General features: G+C 46.2%; 1 protein-coding gene across 1 annotated transcript in view; it reads left to right on the plus strand.

Annotated features, from left to right (window-relative positions):
• Nucleotides 1-318: 318 nt before the first annotated feature.
• Nucleotides 319-15,890, plus strand: part of LOC146833853 (2-5A-dependent ribonuclease-like) — a 234,500-nt gene continuing 218,928 nt past the window's right edge. The window contains exon 1 of the mRNA XM_085601754.1: nt 319-407. The gene's annotated coding sequence lies outside the window, so the exon portion shown is untranslated. The remainder of the gene's footprint in view (nt 408-15,890) is intronic.

Consider the following 15,890-nt stretch of genomic DNA (forward strand, 5'->3'; position numbering starts at 1 on the left):
ATGTGTTCCCCCATTGACATCTATTGTAATAAAGGCAATTTCCATAGACAGACAAAATACAGGCATTTTGGCTTAAAAAACCCTCTTGCAGTCTCTCGCCGGAATCGGATCTATTGAGAGATGAATACTCCTCGTATTGGTTCTGAAAAGGTGACACCGGACCGATATACGATATCCTTTCGGTAGCTTCTCTCCGCCCAGAGGAGCCGCCGTGTTTCTTCTCAGCGCACAGAGCCTTCTATGCCCAGCAGGGCTGGCTATGTCGTCACTGTGTAGAAACGAAAGTCGGAGCCTCTGCCCCGCTCCTCCCACCGCTCCAGCTGCGCGCGCACTGCTCTCAGCTGCTGCTTGAGCCTGGCTAACCTGGGCACTAAAGCTTCCGCTGCAAAGCTGGACAGCAATTGGGGGTGAGTAACATTCAGTGTTTATCGACGAAATTCCCAAGTTACGGCTGATCGCTAACCAGGCGGCTTTATCTTGCAAGAGCACGTAGGCAGTTTGTTTTTTGTTTTGTTCTTTAACCAAATGTTTCGTTCTTGTTACTTGTTTGGAAATACAGGTAACGCGATTGGACGTCTAGGCTCCAAATTGCTTGAGACAGCTGAAGTGACATCGTGCAGCATTTGACGCCCGGTGATACCTCAGGGCTGAGCTCCGTCCTTAGCCCCTCAGTAGCCTCGTTTTTGGCACTGAAGGGTGGATGGCATGGTACGTGGTGGAAACTACTAGAAGTGATCAGGATTCGCAGTGCACCTTAAGCTCCTTTATATGGCTAGGGTGACCAGAGGACTCCACCTACACCTGGCCACCACTTTTCCATTCCTGGACTTTTCTCTTACATAGTATATCTTTGTTATCTGATGTTGTGGTCCAAATGGCTGAAATAAAATGAACCAAGACTACAACTCCCATAACGAACTGTTATGTAGAAGCAAAGTTCAGGAATTATTAGATGGCAAAAGGGTGAGTTTTTGAAAGTCGAATGAGATTGAAGGAAATCCCAGTACTTGATGTCCGCATGCCTTGCAGAAATCATATTTACAATGCACCACTGCTCCACAATATTTACAATGACATGCCCACTCTTGCCAAGATCAGCTTAGGGCGCTCTGAGTTCCTATGGGATGCTCACCATTTACAGGTATGATTAATATATATACTGTGTTTTGTAGGTCGAGCCTGGGCAGTGCATGCGCTGCTCTGCGAAGGATGCTGCATTTAGGTAAAGACTTGAAGCTCTGCCCACTCCGCCCATATTTTTCATTGGTTTATGTCGTTGTCCTTTGGCAACTGTGGTTTTTCATTGGTTAATAGCCTTAGTAGTCCCTCCTTAGTACCGCCTTGTCTAATTTTGTAACCTCCCATCCCCTGTTACATATGTTGTTACTCGATACGCTTTAATTACGGCCTCCAAGCATTATTTGGTTACGCTTTTCCCCTAACGCTGTATTTTTGTTTCATAGCCGGGCACATAATGCTGATGGAGTGGTGGCCGTGCCTTTACTTTGTTGTTTGCAGGCCAAACATAGCCGCATGTTTTTTTTCTTCAATTTTTTTTCACCTATTTTTTTTTTTACAGTGCCCCACACAGTGCTTTCACTTTAATGGTAGCCACGCCCTTTTCTTTAGACCAGCCGCGCCTAAAGAAAGGAGCGCGGACGCTATTAAAGGGAAACCGCTGCATGGGACACTTTTACAAAAAAATCATTTGTTTGTCAACTTAAGACGCTTTTTTTTTGTAAAAACACCCCATACCGCTGTTTTCACTTTAATGGCAGCCGCTCCCCTTTTTAGGTCTTGCTGAGCCAGCGCATGCGCTGCTCTGCGAGACATTTAGTAGGTGGGTTTTGAAAGTGCTATCCCACGCTTTGGCTGGCCTAGTGCTTGCGTTCACGAGAGCATGCACGCGCGCAGCCGCCATCTGTCTTTCACGGATCATTAAGCGTGTGGACGCTGCAGCTGCTTTCACTTTTGCAGCCGCGCGCCCACTCGCTCCGCCCTGTCCGTGTCTAGACAGCCTCTCTTCTCATGCGCTTAGCGCATCTCTCGTGGGCACACAGAAAGCGTGTGGACGCTGCAGCTGCTTTCACTTTTGCAGCCGCGTGCCCACTCGCCCCGCCCTGTCCCTCTCCATTCATTTTGCCTCTTCCTGTTACAATCGCTCACCTTTCTCTCCATCCAGAGCCTGGTTCCAGTGCTGCGGGTAAGTCCCAGTGGCTAGCGATCCTTGGTTCGGTATAGAACCGTTCTGGCGTCCCACACTTTTTAGGTCTCGCCTGACCCAGCGCTTGCGCTGTCTGACGAGACTTTAAGTAAGGGCTTCGAAAAATTCTACCGCTGGCCACAGCTTGCAGTGCACTCGCGCACATGCACTGCAAGCTGTGGCCGGCGGTAGCATTTTTCCCCCGCGATCACTTTCACTTTGGCCCCGCGGTTAACTTCCTTGTCAGTGGTGGGCGCCTGTTTCCACAAGCCATTGTTCTTTCCTACGAGGTATTCCTTTGTACGTAGATTCTTGCGTGTCCTGGGTTGGGTTCCTGGTCACACGTTTCCTTCTCTCTATGGCTGGAGATTTTCTTTTCCTGGAGTGTACACTTGGTTGCACAAGTCATCTACAGTCTCCCTATCGTCTTGCATTTTCTTTCTTCAGAATTGGGCATTAAGTCCCATCAGATAATATTAAATTTACCCTGAAATGAGAGGACTTTTAATTATGCTGGCAAAATTCGTGTAATTCTCGAGTTTGGTACTTAGCAAAATTCCTGACATTACTTGAAATTATCTGTTATACAGTTTTGTGTAATTTACAGAAAATATCTCACAAAGTGAAATTTTTTGCTTGAACCAGTCTCCTGTGGGTATATTGCGAGACTTTTTCTATCCGAAGTGCCACAATCTCATGACAAAAGGCACGTTAGACACTGGCAAACCAACTTCCGCTCTAAAAAATACATTTTTCTGGTTCGGTGATGGGCACCTGGTCCTATCCGACGGACTTGTTTGCACTGAAATTGCCTTGGGGTATACACCTGGGATTATGATGCCATGTATTTCCTCATTCCTCTCAGAAAAGCACGGGCGGCGAGGGTTGCTCCCGGGTCACCGTACATGTTCTAGGATGTGATGCGGGACTAATCCCCATTTACGAGGAAGGATGCTCTTCACCAGGTATTTAAAAGCGGATTAGCTCTGGCCTAACACTAGGTTAGTGACCAGAGAGTAAACAGTGCTTGGAGCCACAAACAGGCCATCGCTCCCTCCTCCGCTGCCGCAGACCACTCGGGTGAAATGTGTACATAATTCCTGGAGATTGCAATCGCTTCCTCTAACATGCCACTGGGGTATTATTTGCAAGTGTCAGCAGATCAAACCACTGCCCTCGCCCCTTCCGCCAAAACATGTAGACCTTTCCTCCTCGCCTCCTCCATTAAAGTTATACTTTTCGTACGCGCACTTGCTTTGCCCTCCAAAAAGCAGGAGCGTGCTCATCGAAGCACCTATCCTCGTTGAGTCCCAAATTTCTTGTGGGTGATGACTCGCCCCCCCACCCCCCTCCTCCATCCACTCCGGTGGAGCCTCCACTGTCCTTAAATTCCTGTTGTGGTCAGAGCGGCATGCTACCTCAAGGCCGATGCGGCCTGGGTGTGCCTGCCACGTCCCTGCCTTGTCTTTCAAGTGCTTCTTGGTAACTGCTGCGGCCCTGAATGAAACAATAATATCTTTTGCAGTATTTACATTTCTTAAAACTCGTCTTTTCATAAAATAATCAGTGTGCGCCGAAGCCTCCTTACAGACATCTTGTATCCTTCCTTTACTTTCTTTGTCTTTCCATTTTCCTCCTTCTATCTTCTCCCTCATCACCATTCTACTTTTCCATTCTTCCTCTACACTATTTCTTCTAACCCACTATCCTTAACATTTTCTTCTCTGACCTACTCCTTTTTTCTTCCTCCATCACTCTTCCTTCTATCACTCGCCCCTTCCCTCACCTCCTTTCCCTCTCTCCTTCTATCGCTCTCACCTTCCTTACTCTTTCCTCTCTGCCTCCCTCCTGTTTGTCTCCTTCACAACCTTTCGTTACTTTCTTCTTAGCGCTTTTTCCGTTGCTCACTTTTTCACCTCGCATCTTTTTCTGGAAGTTATTTTCTTGCTCATTTTGACTTTACAGCCCTGCAGCCCACCTTTCCCTCTCTTCTCCCACTGCCTTTAGAGGAAGCACCACAAATTCCGCAATTTGTTCTGTGTTCATATCTAGATTTTATTCCCTGCACCTGCTGGCCAGTTTCCTTACTCCACCATCTCATCTCATAGCTTTTGGTTCTGTATCTGTCCTTTACACTAACCCTTTCACCGCCTGCTTTTCCTCTACAAAATATGCAATGTTTTTTCACTGCCGGCTGTAATCACTCAATAACTACCTAATGGGGGCTTTGTGTAGTTAATGGTGTCCAGCAGAAGGCCCTAATCTCTGGCCTGCATTCTCTTCAGCTCCAAATCCAGAAGAGCAAAAAATGCTAGGAGAAGGTCGTGCTCCAGCATGACTGATTTTTAGGGCACACATTGCTGGTGGTGGTCATAGTGTGTGCAGTTGTGGGTGGTGTGAGTTATATACCTGACAACACTTGACCTCGATTCACTGCTCCGTGCCTTTGCTTCCAGTGCATCATTGTGTCCACGCCTGTATGCAAGCTTCCTTGGGGCAATGCTTGAGACTGCTATTTGTGCACAGTGCTGTAGATCGAATGCTGATATACCGTTTCCACTTCTAGCTTATAACCCACATCTTGCTCGCTCTATAGTCTTTTTCTGTGTTCTTCCATGTGAAATTCAATTTATATGGGTGCTGGACTTGCTACTTACAGTCTTTGTAACAGTAGCTGTCTAGTATCTAGAGATTTACATCTTCTTATCACGCACACTATCCAGACTGAGGGTATCATGCCTTCCTTTATGGGTGTACATTACTGGTGCAGCGCCAGAGGTGTGGGATTTAGTGCCCTAGGGCCTGAGAAGTACAACAAGTCTTGCACTGATCTGATCCAAAATCTACTTCATTTTTCACCTTGCCATCCAGATGTTTTCACTATTCCGTATTGCATTTTAGGCTTTTAAGACGTATGCTCAAATTCACTTTTGAAATAGTTTTGCTTTGTAAGGGAGTTGATGATGGGAAAGTATTATTGTAGTAAATTATCACACTTGAAGATTTTGGTAGTCCGGGAATAGAGGGTACCTAGATTTCTGTAAACCATGTGTGGAAGCTGTGACTTCTGTTACTGCACACAATTAATGGAGAACTGTCAACTCACCTGTTCCTAAGACAACTCTGGGATCTTGCAAGCCTCGTGTTTTACAAATCATATTTGATTTGTAAAACACGATCTTGGTCGAGAAACAGTGTTTTTTGTGCTATGGTGTCAATCTGTTTAGTAGTATCTGATAGAGACTTCTAGCCGCAGATTCTTTACATTAGAATTATCCCCAGGCGTCAGACTGGATCCATAAATTTTTCGCAGAACCAGAGAGAGCATCTTACCCCCAGTCATGTTTCGACTGACCTTTTTCGGTCTCGCCTGAGCCAGCGCATGTGCTGCTCTGGTGAGACATTTAGTAGCGGCTTTTCGAAGTGTTACCAAAGTGGCCACCAGCTTGCTGTCACGCGCATCCCTCGCATGCCTTAGCGCGTCATCGTGATGACTTTCGCTTTCACGGCCGCGCGCGTTACTTTTACTGCCGCGCGGGCAATACTTGTTTCTTTATTTTCTCTGTTTGCCCTGTCCTCAATCCCCTCCTCCTTGCTTCCGCTCTTCTCCCTTTTCCATATTTTTAACCTTTAACTCCTCTTCTTTTACCTTCTATGCTTAAGGCTTCGCCTTCCTCATAGGCCCTTTATCACTCATCTTCTCTCCCTTTTTCTAGCCCTATCCTTCTCTCGCCCTATCTGCTGCCTCCCTTTACTCACATTATAGCCACTCGCTCTCTTACTCATCATTTTGATGTTATTCCATTCCACACTCTTCCTCCAGCATCTCATTTTTTCCCTTTCTTCATTTCTGTCATTCGCATCCTCCCTATCTTGTTTTGTCCTCTCTCACTTTCTCTTTTTTTGCCGCTCCCGTTCTTCCATATTTGTCTCTTTCATCATCTCTCTTGCACTCCAGGACAAACACGGGAGTCTGTGTGCTATCTTTGTTCTTTCGCGCTGTCTAATGCACTGTGTGGGGCAGAACAACTGCTTCCTTAAACTCCCACGTGTTCATTCCCAGAGCAGAGTAAGCTATGAGGCATGTCCAGAAATACACTGCCTCACACACAATTATTTCAGGTTGTGTCTAGTTGCCACAGACCCCTACTTTCACCCTAAGTAAGTGCTCTGCACTGGAAAGTTCGAGCTATGTGAAGGAAACATACACACCAGGTGTAGTCGATTTGAGAGTGTTATTTTGACGCAATATTACAAAAATATTTGTATGGATGCCTACAGTAACAAGCATTGAAAATGCAATAGGTCTCGCCTTTGATTAAGTTAAAGCCATTTTCTTTTCTAATGGTATTGTATAGCAAAGCAAATGGCTTTAACTTAATCAAAGGCTTGTTTGTGTAAGAGTACTTCCTTTCACCGCTCTACACTGCCTGTCTCCTTTTCTCACTCTTGAAAGTTTTTTCGGACCCTGCTTTCTCCCTTTGTTACCTATTTCCTATCTTTCTCCTTCTCAGTTTTGTGCCTTTCTCTCTCTTGCTCTTTGTCAAAATCTGCTGATGAAAGCAAGCCCGCTCTCCCTCTATGCCCCCGTCTGTTCTACCGAGACTGTGCTGCCCTGTCCAGGGCGGTTCACAGACAGCTGTCACGTCGCCCGCGCCCCACTCGCGTGCGCTCACAGTGTTTCTACCAAGTCTCGAACCTGCAGTTTTCACACCTGGCTGAGGGCTCCGCGTAGCTGTCTTTAGAACCTTACTGTAATTCAAGGGCATGTGAATCCGTTCTATTTGTTAGTTCTTGATGACATTGACAAGCTGGTATATAGTGATCAGACATATATTTATTGAGAATGAAAATGGTCTTTGGAAGCAAAAAAGAGATGTTTTCTTTCATTTGTTTTTAGGAAATAACAAGGTATTGTTTAAAGAATTGTTTGTTTACCCAAAATGAAATGCCTTTATTTGACGCAAAATGCGTGTATTTTCATATTTTCAGAATATGATCAAGCGAACATTTGGATGCAACATTATGGCATTTTCAAGTTATAGTAGTGAAAGCAGTTACTTTAATGATAATTCATGTGGAGCTATACAGCAGACCCAATGCTGACCTTATTTCCTTGCCTTGAACATAATGAGCATGGACACCTTAAGACGCACCAAATACAAGCATTGGCATAGCCAATAGGTCTCGCCTTTGGGACCTTATACGTTTTTAGCCATGCAACAGTTGATGGTATTGCACCTAGGATATTGTGCTGCATAACTAAATACTTATAAGGTCCCAAAAGCGAGACCTATTGGCTATGCCAATGCTTGTTTGAAAACGTAGACGTCCTCTTGTACATTTCTGATCGAAACATGTTCCACTGCAAATAAATAAACAAAAAAATAATTAAAAACATGCAAGTGTCTGTGCAGTGGGGGAGGAGGAAACCGTTTTTGGACTACCAAATTACCCTAATTTCCCATAAATAAAATCACTTTTCTTTTGTTGCCTTGGGATGGTGTCCTGCTATTTGCTCCCAGAAAGAAACATCACATCTTCAATTAAAAAGAACATTGACTCAGTTCTCTTCTCAGTGAGATGCTATATAAGTCTCGTCATTTCCTCGCTGATTCATTCACCAAGACATTCTTCCAGCCTAAGGCAATCAAGTTAACTCAGTGGAGACCTTAAGCTGTGTCAGTATTTGTCTAACTGCTCTCGGTACAACTTTCATAAGTGCAGTGCACGGTTTTGGTTGAGTGTGCCACTCCTGTGGGCTCGGAGGGTGTACCGATCGGAGTTGTAGTTATATCAAATATGCTGTTGTGATGCAGGGCACATACAGTTGTGCTGCGCACATTCAATGTGTTTCATCAAGGGAGATGCACAGGGCTCTTTTGTCATTATCCAGAGCAACTTAGGGCCTCATGTTGCACCGCATGTATAATCTACTTCCTTTATGTCCAAGTGATGTCCTGACTTGGATCTCTTGGAGCTCATAAACGAGGACAGCTGGAACACCACCCACTGCCACACCCAGCAGCCTATCAGAGGAAACAAAGACCCACCCTGTGGAGCGTCACCTTGCAAGTTTAGAGCTAAACAAAGATTTTAAAGTGGTTTTGACTCTCTCAGGTCATCGTAAGGTATCTCGCTCATTATGTACTTTTTAGAAATGATAGACATGCCTGTTTATGTGTGCAAGTGCCCTAATAATACACTTTTAAATAGCACACAATAGAAAATGTATTTTTGGCACTGAATAGTAATTGCAGGGGCGTAGCTTGGTCGGTAAGATCGGGGTGGCCTGGGTGAGCTTCAGATTTCCCAACAATCATGAGGGTTAAAATACATCATACTAGAAGCAGAGCAGGAGGGGCCTTGAGGAGCAGTAGAAAGGGGGAGCACACTGGACTGTGAGGGATACTTTTAACTCAATATTTGGTAAATAACCATTAATACCCACCAGAAGGTTTCCATCATAAGTAATTCGGCATACCTTGAGTTGCTTGAAGAAGGCACATAGCTCAACAACCCTGTTTTAGTGCATTGTACTCGAGGTAATATGATTATCACTGTAGCAAAACGAGGGCGCCTCTGACCTATCTTTAAAATACAAATATTGACCTAAATGTACATGGTACGCTCTGCAGCAGGAACATTAACCCATTGAGCTATCTATGATCGTTCAAACCTGCGACCAAAGAGTGCACACAAATCTATTGGCAAATGCATTAGCTACCCAAGGTAACCTAGCCGTATTACACCCTGAACCTTGCTCTGTACACATAGGGCCTCATTACGAATGGGCCAGTGTTTTCTGACCTTTGCATAAACGCCTGTTTGTGCAGGGGATATAATTTTGAGTTGGGTGGTATTTACTGCATCTGGTAAAGGTCTGGTGCATTAAATATCTCACTTTTTGTTAAATCTCGGCTTGTCAAACCAACCAGAATTTATGAGGGGAAAAGTGTACAGTTTTTACTGTACCATGAGGATTTTGGTGTGGAAAGCACAAAAATCTGTTTGCTGTTCCACAGAAACCCGTAATAGGTACTATTTATTGCACTCAATAAATAACGTGCCCTCGGGTATCATTATTTTTCCAGTTCAATAAAAAGCCCCTGGATTCTGACAAACTCAAAATCAGGGTACTATATTTTTGCAACAGGTGCCTTAACCCCCTAAACGAGTTTAAAATATAATCTGTTAGTCACCAAATTATTTAACCAAAATACCTTAACTTTCTCATTTTTCCCTATAGTCAGTTTCTTTGGGGGAAAGAGAGAGTTTCCAGGAATAATGCATGTTGTCATGGACTCTACCCCTTTCTGCCACCAACTCCTCACCCCCAATTTATACATTTCAAAGTGCATTTTTTTCCATTTCCTGTACTCCCTGGTGACATGCTGCATACATGTCAACACTCCTACTGAAGGTGGGAGACAAATGTTTTTAGCTAAAAGTTGCAATTTTAGCTTTCTCCTACTTAAAACTCCCTCCACTCTAATACAAGTTAACAGGGAAATTAAATTCTCTCGATTTGTTTATCTGAATTATCCACCCAGGTAGGGCCGGACTGGCCGCAGCAGGCATTTCCCCAGTGGGCCGCAATGGTGGGAGCTGGTTTTGGCCCCCTAGGGGACCGTTTTTAGGTCTCGGCTGCGAAGGCTGCGCTTGCGCAGTCTCGCTCCGAGATTTAATGACTTGGAGAAGAGGGGCTTGAACCCGCCCCTCTTCTCCCCTGTTCTCCATTGGCTGGCCTCTTGAATGCTGGCCAGCCATTGGAGAAGAGGTCAGTCATTCAGATTAGGCCTCGTCCTTTTCGGATCGGGGGGCGTGTTTTTTGCGAGAAGTCTCAAGGAGGAGACAACAGCAAAACACGCCCCCGAATCCGAAAACGACGCTGCCTTTCTCCGAGGCATTTCTGTTTTGCCTCGGAGAAAGGCGGTTGTGTCTCTCTCTCTGTGAAGGCAGAAGGATCACGAGGGTGAAGCACAGGAGGGCACTGTCGCCAGCGAGGGACCTTCTGCATCAACTCAGGTACACAGGTATGTACCCTGCGCCCCCCCCCCCCCCCAATCTACCCATGCCCGAAACAAATGAGTGTGCTTGGGTCACGCAGGGGCGGCGGCAGCGCTTCACCCCGGTGCCCTGCATGGCATCTCTCCAAGGGGCTCATCCATCCATCCTGGGTCCCAGCAGAGACGGGAACACGACGAAAGGAGTCCCCTGAATACAATCCTTTCCTGCTCTCCCGGCCTCATCTGCTGCGTTTCCCTCTGCTGCTCGCTGCTGGCCCGGCTCCTGTCCCCGATCCCAAGGGCGTATCTTCAGGGGGGTTTGTATGGGGTGACCTCCATTCGGTCCGGTCCTGTGGCGTGCATTCAGGCTAGGAGTTGGTACCATTAAAACATCTGGGCAGCAGCGACTATGATATCTGGTCTAGCAGGCCTTTGAAAGATCACCGATGGAAGCACGGACGTGGCATTTTGCTTTTTGATGGCCCCTGGAGTGTTCTACACTTTTTGGTGGAGATCAGTCTTCAGTATTGTGCAGTTTTGAGGGTCTTCTGTGTCGTTTATGCAACTCTCAAATTTACACCAGAAGGGTTTAGATTTTTAGCTGACCAGCAGGTTAGTGGATACCACGGCTGCTTGCAAACATTTTTGTTAGTGTAGAATCGCACAATTTGGTTAAAGTGGGGAAGTCAGGATTAACCCCAGGTTGTCTGGTTTCACATGGTGCTTTGTGTGCCCTGGGCCGCCGCCCCCCCCCCTCTTTCAGCGCGAGGCGTGGGCTTGTTTTTCAAGTGCTGGCGTTTCTGGTAGGAGGCTTAATTTGTGGCCGTCCAAGGCGGGTTTCTTTCCTTTGTCTGCCTTGTTTGGTGGCCGCTGCTGTGATCTGATCAGGGCGTCTATTGTTTGCACAAGGCGGTCACCCCGGGCTCTTTGGGGGAGATTGGTCGAGTGGGTGCAAGAATGAGGGTTCAAGTTCTGGCCTGGTTTTGGTATCTACTTGAGGAAGGAGCGGACGGGGGGTAGGGGGAGAACCCTTACGCATGGCGAGTGGTCTTGCTAGTTTACTTTTCAGTCTGCGGCTCCCTCGCCAGTCTGGGTGGAAGCAGCATGACTGACCCGACTCTCGCGGCGGCAGCTTCTTAACTTTTCATTGCTTTGGTTTATTTGTAAGAGTGGAGCCCGGACGCATTGGATTTGCTCAGGGAGGGGGGGGGGGAATCGATTGAGCTTGTGACTGAGTCAGAGGGTTCCTCCAATCTCAGGCGGGTGGTCGTCTCCTTCTGAACGCACACGGGTGTATTGAGAAACAGACCGCACTTTAAAGGCGGATGAATGTTTTATGTGCATTACAGAACACTCCTGCAGCGGGCACCGGGCTCATTCCTGGTGGGCCCGAAGGGCAGGGGTCGGTTTTGTTACCGGGGGCCAACGGTGCTGCAATATGGGCCCCGGGCCCCTGTACCGCAGCGTCTCTTGACAGTAGTGTTCATTCCTCCCATCCTTCACGGCCGCAGCTCCCCAGTATCCCTCGGGGTCTCTTCCCAATATCCATCCCGGGGGTCTCTTCCCAGTCCGGTGGGAGTGTTTCTATAGCGTCCTTATGGTATTTTATAGGTTGTCGGGGCCTTTGTGTGTTCTGGGCCGCCCCCCCCCCCCTTTTAGCGCGAGGCGCGAGCTTGTTTTTCAAGTGCTGGCGTTTCTGGTAGGAGGCTTAATTTGTGGCCGTCCAAGGCGGGTTCCTTTCCTTTGTCTGCCTTGTTTGGTGGCCGCTGCTGTGATCTGATCAGGGCGTCTATTGTTTGCACAAGGCGGTCACCCCGGGCTCTTTGGGGGAGATTGGTCGAGTGGGTGCAAGTATGAGGGTTCAAGTTCTGGCCTGGTTTTGGTATCTACTTGAGGAAGGAGCGGAGGGGGGGGGGAGAACCCTTAAGCATGGCGAGTGGTCTTGCTAGTTTACTTTTCAGTCTGCGGCTCCCTCGCCAGTCTGGGTGGAAGCAGCATGACTGACCCGACTCTCGCGGCGGCAGGTTCTAAACTTTTCATTGCTTTAAAACTGGCACGATTTGCATACATGGGCCATTTTCATTTTGCTTTCTGATTCGCTGATGACGGCCACTGATATTTTCGTGCTTGGGCCCATCTTCTGTCCCAGTCTGACCCTGCAAGAAGACAGACCCCTTAGCGGGTCCGTTCAGTGCACGGGGTTGGGCCCTAGGTAGGATTTGCATAGGCTTACAGGCGTTATTTAATATTAAGGAGTGTGTAAAACGCGCGTAACATGCCGTTAACGATGTCCCTGTGTCTGAAGCACAGGGGGCGGGTGGGGCTGGGGGAGGGTAAAACACCAAACTGATCTCACTTTTTTTGTATTAATAGTTAAGCAACCCCGGAAGGCTCACTGCAGTCCCACTTCCCATCTTCTCATAATATCCTCCTCTTCCGCGTGAGTCGTGACTCTCCACTCGCATTTTAAGTGGGCACTGCCATTCACAACGAGCCGTCGCACTGTCGCTGAGGAGAAATGTGTGAGGGAATGCGAGCGCGCGCGATGCCCTCTGTGGCCCGTGCAGGTCTGCAGGGAGCAGCCGGATCTCACGCGCACTGGGTGGAGCGCACATTTCGGCACCGACGGAGCATGATCTGCAGAAGGTAAGGCGCGAGGCCACTCGCGGTTGTCTACGGTCTGTTATCAAACGTTTGTGCGTGAAACCTACACTAATTCACCAATAATACTTTTTGGGTTCTGGAGCAGCGTGCTACTCGCCGAAAAGCGCCTCGACTCCTCGTCAGGGGAAGCAATCGCGATATTAATGTAATTACAATTACACTCAATTATAACTGTCCTTGTTTTATACAGAGCTGCAAGCAAGCATAGATAGTGTTTTGTATATAAATATATTTTTTTTAATGGTGTGCATTAACTTTGGAATTTTTGCGTCCTTTAAACAAGCAAACAGGAATCGGCATTTGCCTGGAATGCTGAGATCTGCCTTCTTTCAAACACAAACAAAGCATTTACAATGCAATGGTCTCGCCATTGGTAAAGTTAGAGCTATTGGCATTGCTCATGACAATGCCGTTTCTTTAAATGTTTTAAAAACAAAAACATAAACAAAAATAATGTCATGAGCAATGCCAATAGCTCTAACTTTACCAATGCCGAGACCATTGCATTGTAAATGCTTGTTGTTACTGGGGTCAGTTCTGCAGCATAGCTGCAATATCGGCCCCCTGTAACAAAAGCAACTGCAGTCTTTTTCTCGAGCACCCCCCCCCCTCCACCGCAGCCTGTCTGACTCAATTGCCAGGGCCGGTTTGTGTTCCCAATCCGGCCCTGCACCCTGGTGTTTCCAAAAGTTGGCACATCTGATTTGCAAGTGATGCCAGCCAGTGCTTTAAATGGAAATATAGAAGTGCAGGTACTCACTCTTACAATACCTATTTGCTCCTAAGATCTACTGGTACTCTCCATTACACGAATTGCAGCAGTGTAGGTACTCTCTCTTTCTAATGAAGAGTGCAGGTACTCAGTAGTCGACAGTACCTGCCCATTTAAAGCACTGATGCCAGCATTTCAATATAAATAGAGCCTCATTCCGTCTTTTCAAGGATGAGTATAGTTATGGTTCCCAGATGCCTCAATGCCATGAAGAATGTGATGCTCCAGTCCTTGGCTTATCTTTCACAACAAAACAGTATTTTGTGTACTAGTTCAGCTGGATTAACTAAAGTGCTACATGCCATTTTTGGGAACAAACGTAAAAGGAGATTTAAGAAAAAAACAGAAGCTCTTAAATTTACCAGTGAAGAGAACTACCCTTAAAGCAGAACATAGCTAAAGCTAAGATTACACTGATGTGATGTTGGGTTTCCCTACCTAAAAGGAGCCTTGTAGTGTTTGGAAACGCAACTAAACTACAACTCTTAGCATTCATTAGTTTGGAGTCATCTGATAATCTCACAGATTACTGCTTAAGTAACGCCCCTGTAGGCATCGTTAAAAGATAAATTATGAAAGGGTGGTGGCGGTGGGCACACCGAAGTGGGAAGATAAATCATTTTGGAGGCAATGAGAATTTGCATTAACTTCAAAACAGAACAAGCATTGGCATAGCCAATAGGTCTCGCCTTTGAGACCTTATGAGTGTTTAGTTATCCAGCACAGTATCCTTGGTGCAACAACATCAAGTGTTGCATGGCTAAACACTTATAAGGCCCCAAAGGCGAGACCTATTGGCTATGTCAATGCTTGTTTTTAGTCGCAGCTCGTCTAGAGAAAGGTGTGTGCAATGCAATTGGTCTCGCATTTGCGAGAGTTTAATAATCTAGTAGCATTGTCATTTAAAATGCCAATAGCTCAAACTCTTGTAAATGTGAGACCTATTGCATTGCAAATGCTTGTTATTTTTAGTGCAGTGCCAAGGCCCTTCTAAGAAGGCCACTGCTGCTTGCACTATCCATTGCCCCTGAAGCCCTGCCAATTTAGTAGCAACACAACCACTAAGCATCACACTCCTAAAAACGTGAGAATTCTGACTATTTCAGGGCACCCAAAGCTATCACAATGTGGGTAATATTAATTTTTAATGTATATTGAAGTATTAAACACTGTTGATGCACTCAGTTCGATAATAGACACACAGTGCTACCACATGCTAGACTGTCATAGGTAGACACATAAAAGAGGGCCCGTGAAGATTTAAAGACTGGCAGGGGACGACTCCACTTTAACAGTGTCATGAAACACAAATAGGCCCCTGGGTCTGGCCAGAGATAGCAGAGGAGTGCAGGAGTGTCCCTTTTATAGGACAGTTTCCCTCATCCACCCGAAGCTGGCATGCTTCATCATAGGGTAACCTCCTCGCAATGTGAGCATGGTCATAAAGCGGGCTACAACCCCATCTCCCAGAGGGAAGAGCTTAAGGAAGTTTGAAATGTAGAATTAGAGGTATACTAAAACGTGTAGATGAGCAGGGTGTGATGAAGGGTGAGAAGGGGTTTGCGGAAAGTGTGTATGAGAAAAAACTGATGACACCAAAGACTTTAATGGGGCATCCCAGGGTCAGGATTAAGAGCATTCACGAGCGTGAATGACTTTACAAACTCTGTCCTCTTTCACAAGGGGCAAAGTCAACGCAAGGTGATTTTGCATAATGATTGCTCGCATAGCAAACAATTCTTTATTTATCAGTCAGCGGTCCTGCAGTGTTTTTAGCAAGCTGATCTACTAATGTGGAAAGCTTTCTAATCTTAACATAGTTTAATGCCATTCTTATAGAAGGTATAAGTACTTCAAAGATACAGCTAAGGATCTGTTTAAAACTCCACTTACTCCATTTTAGGTATCGCTCGAGAGGAAAATCTAAATCAGTAGTGTTATGGATCCTGGGGAAAACTAGAGCTGAATAACAGCTACCTACCTAGTTATGTTGCAACTTAAAATAAGCTGACTTACCATACACATAATAGATGCCCTAGATATGTGCCTCTAATTCAGCAAAAGGTCTGCCTTTAACTAAATAGTTCTGCTCATATTTGCTCCGTCCCAAATTCTCAACAGTCTAATTTCCCTTTTGCTTCCTTAGCACAGATAAGGTTGCCTTGTTGGCAATGTCAATTCTCAGTTTTGGAGGTGGTTCCTTTAAAATCTGCTTGTCTTCCCAATAACATGTTTTACACTT

Source organism: Triturus cristatus, chromosome 4_2, assembly GCF_964204655.1.
Source record: "Triturus cristatus chromosome 4_2, aTriCri1.1, whole genome shotgun sequence".
Lineage (NCBI taxonomy): Eukaryota > Metazoa > Chordata > Amphibia > Caudata > Salamandridae > Triturus > Triturus cristatus.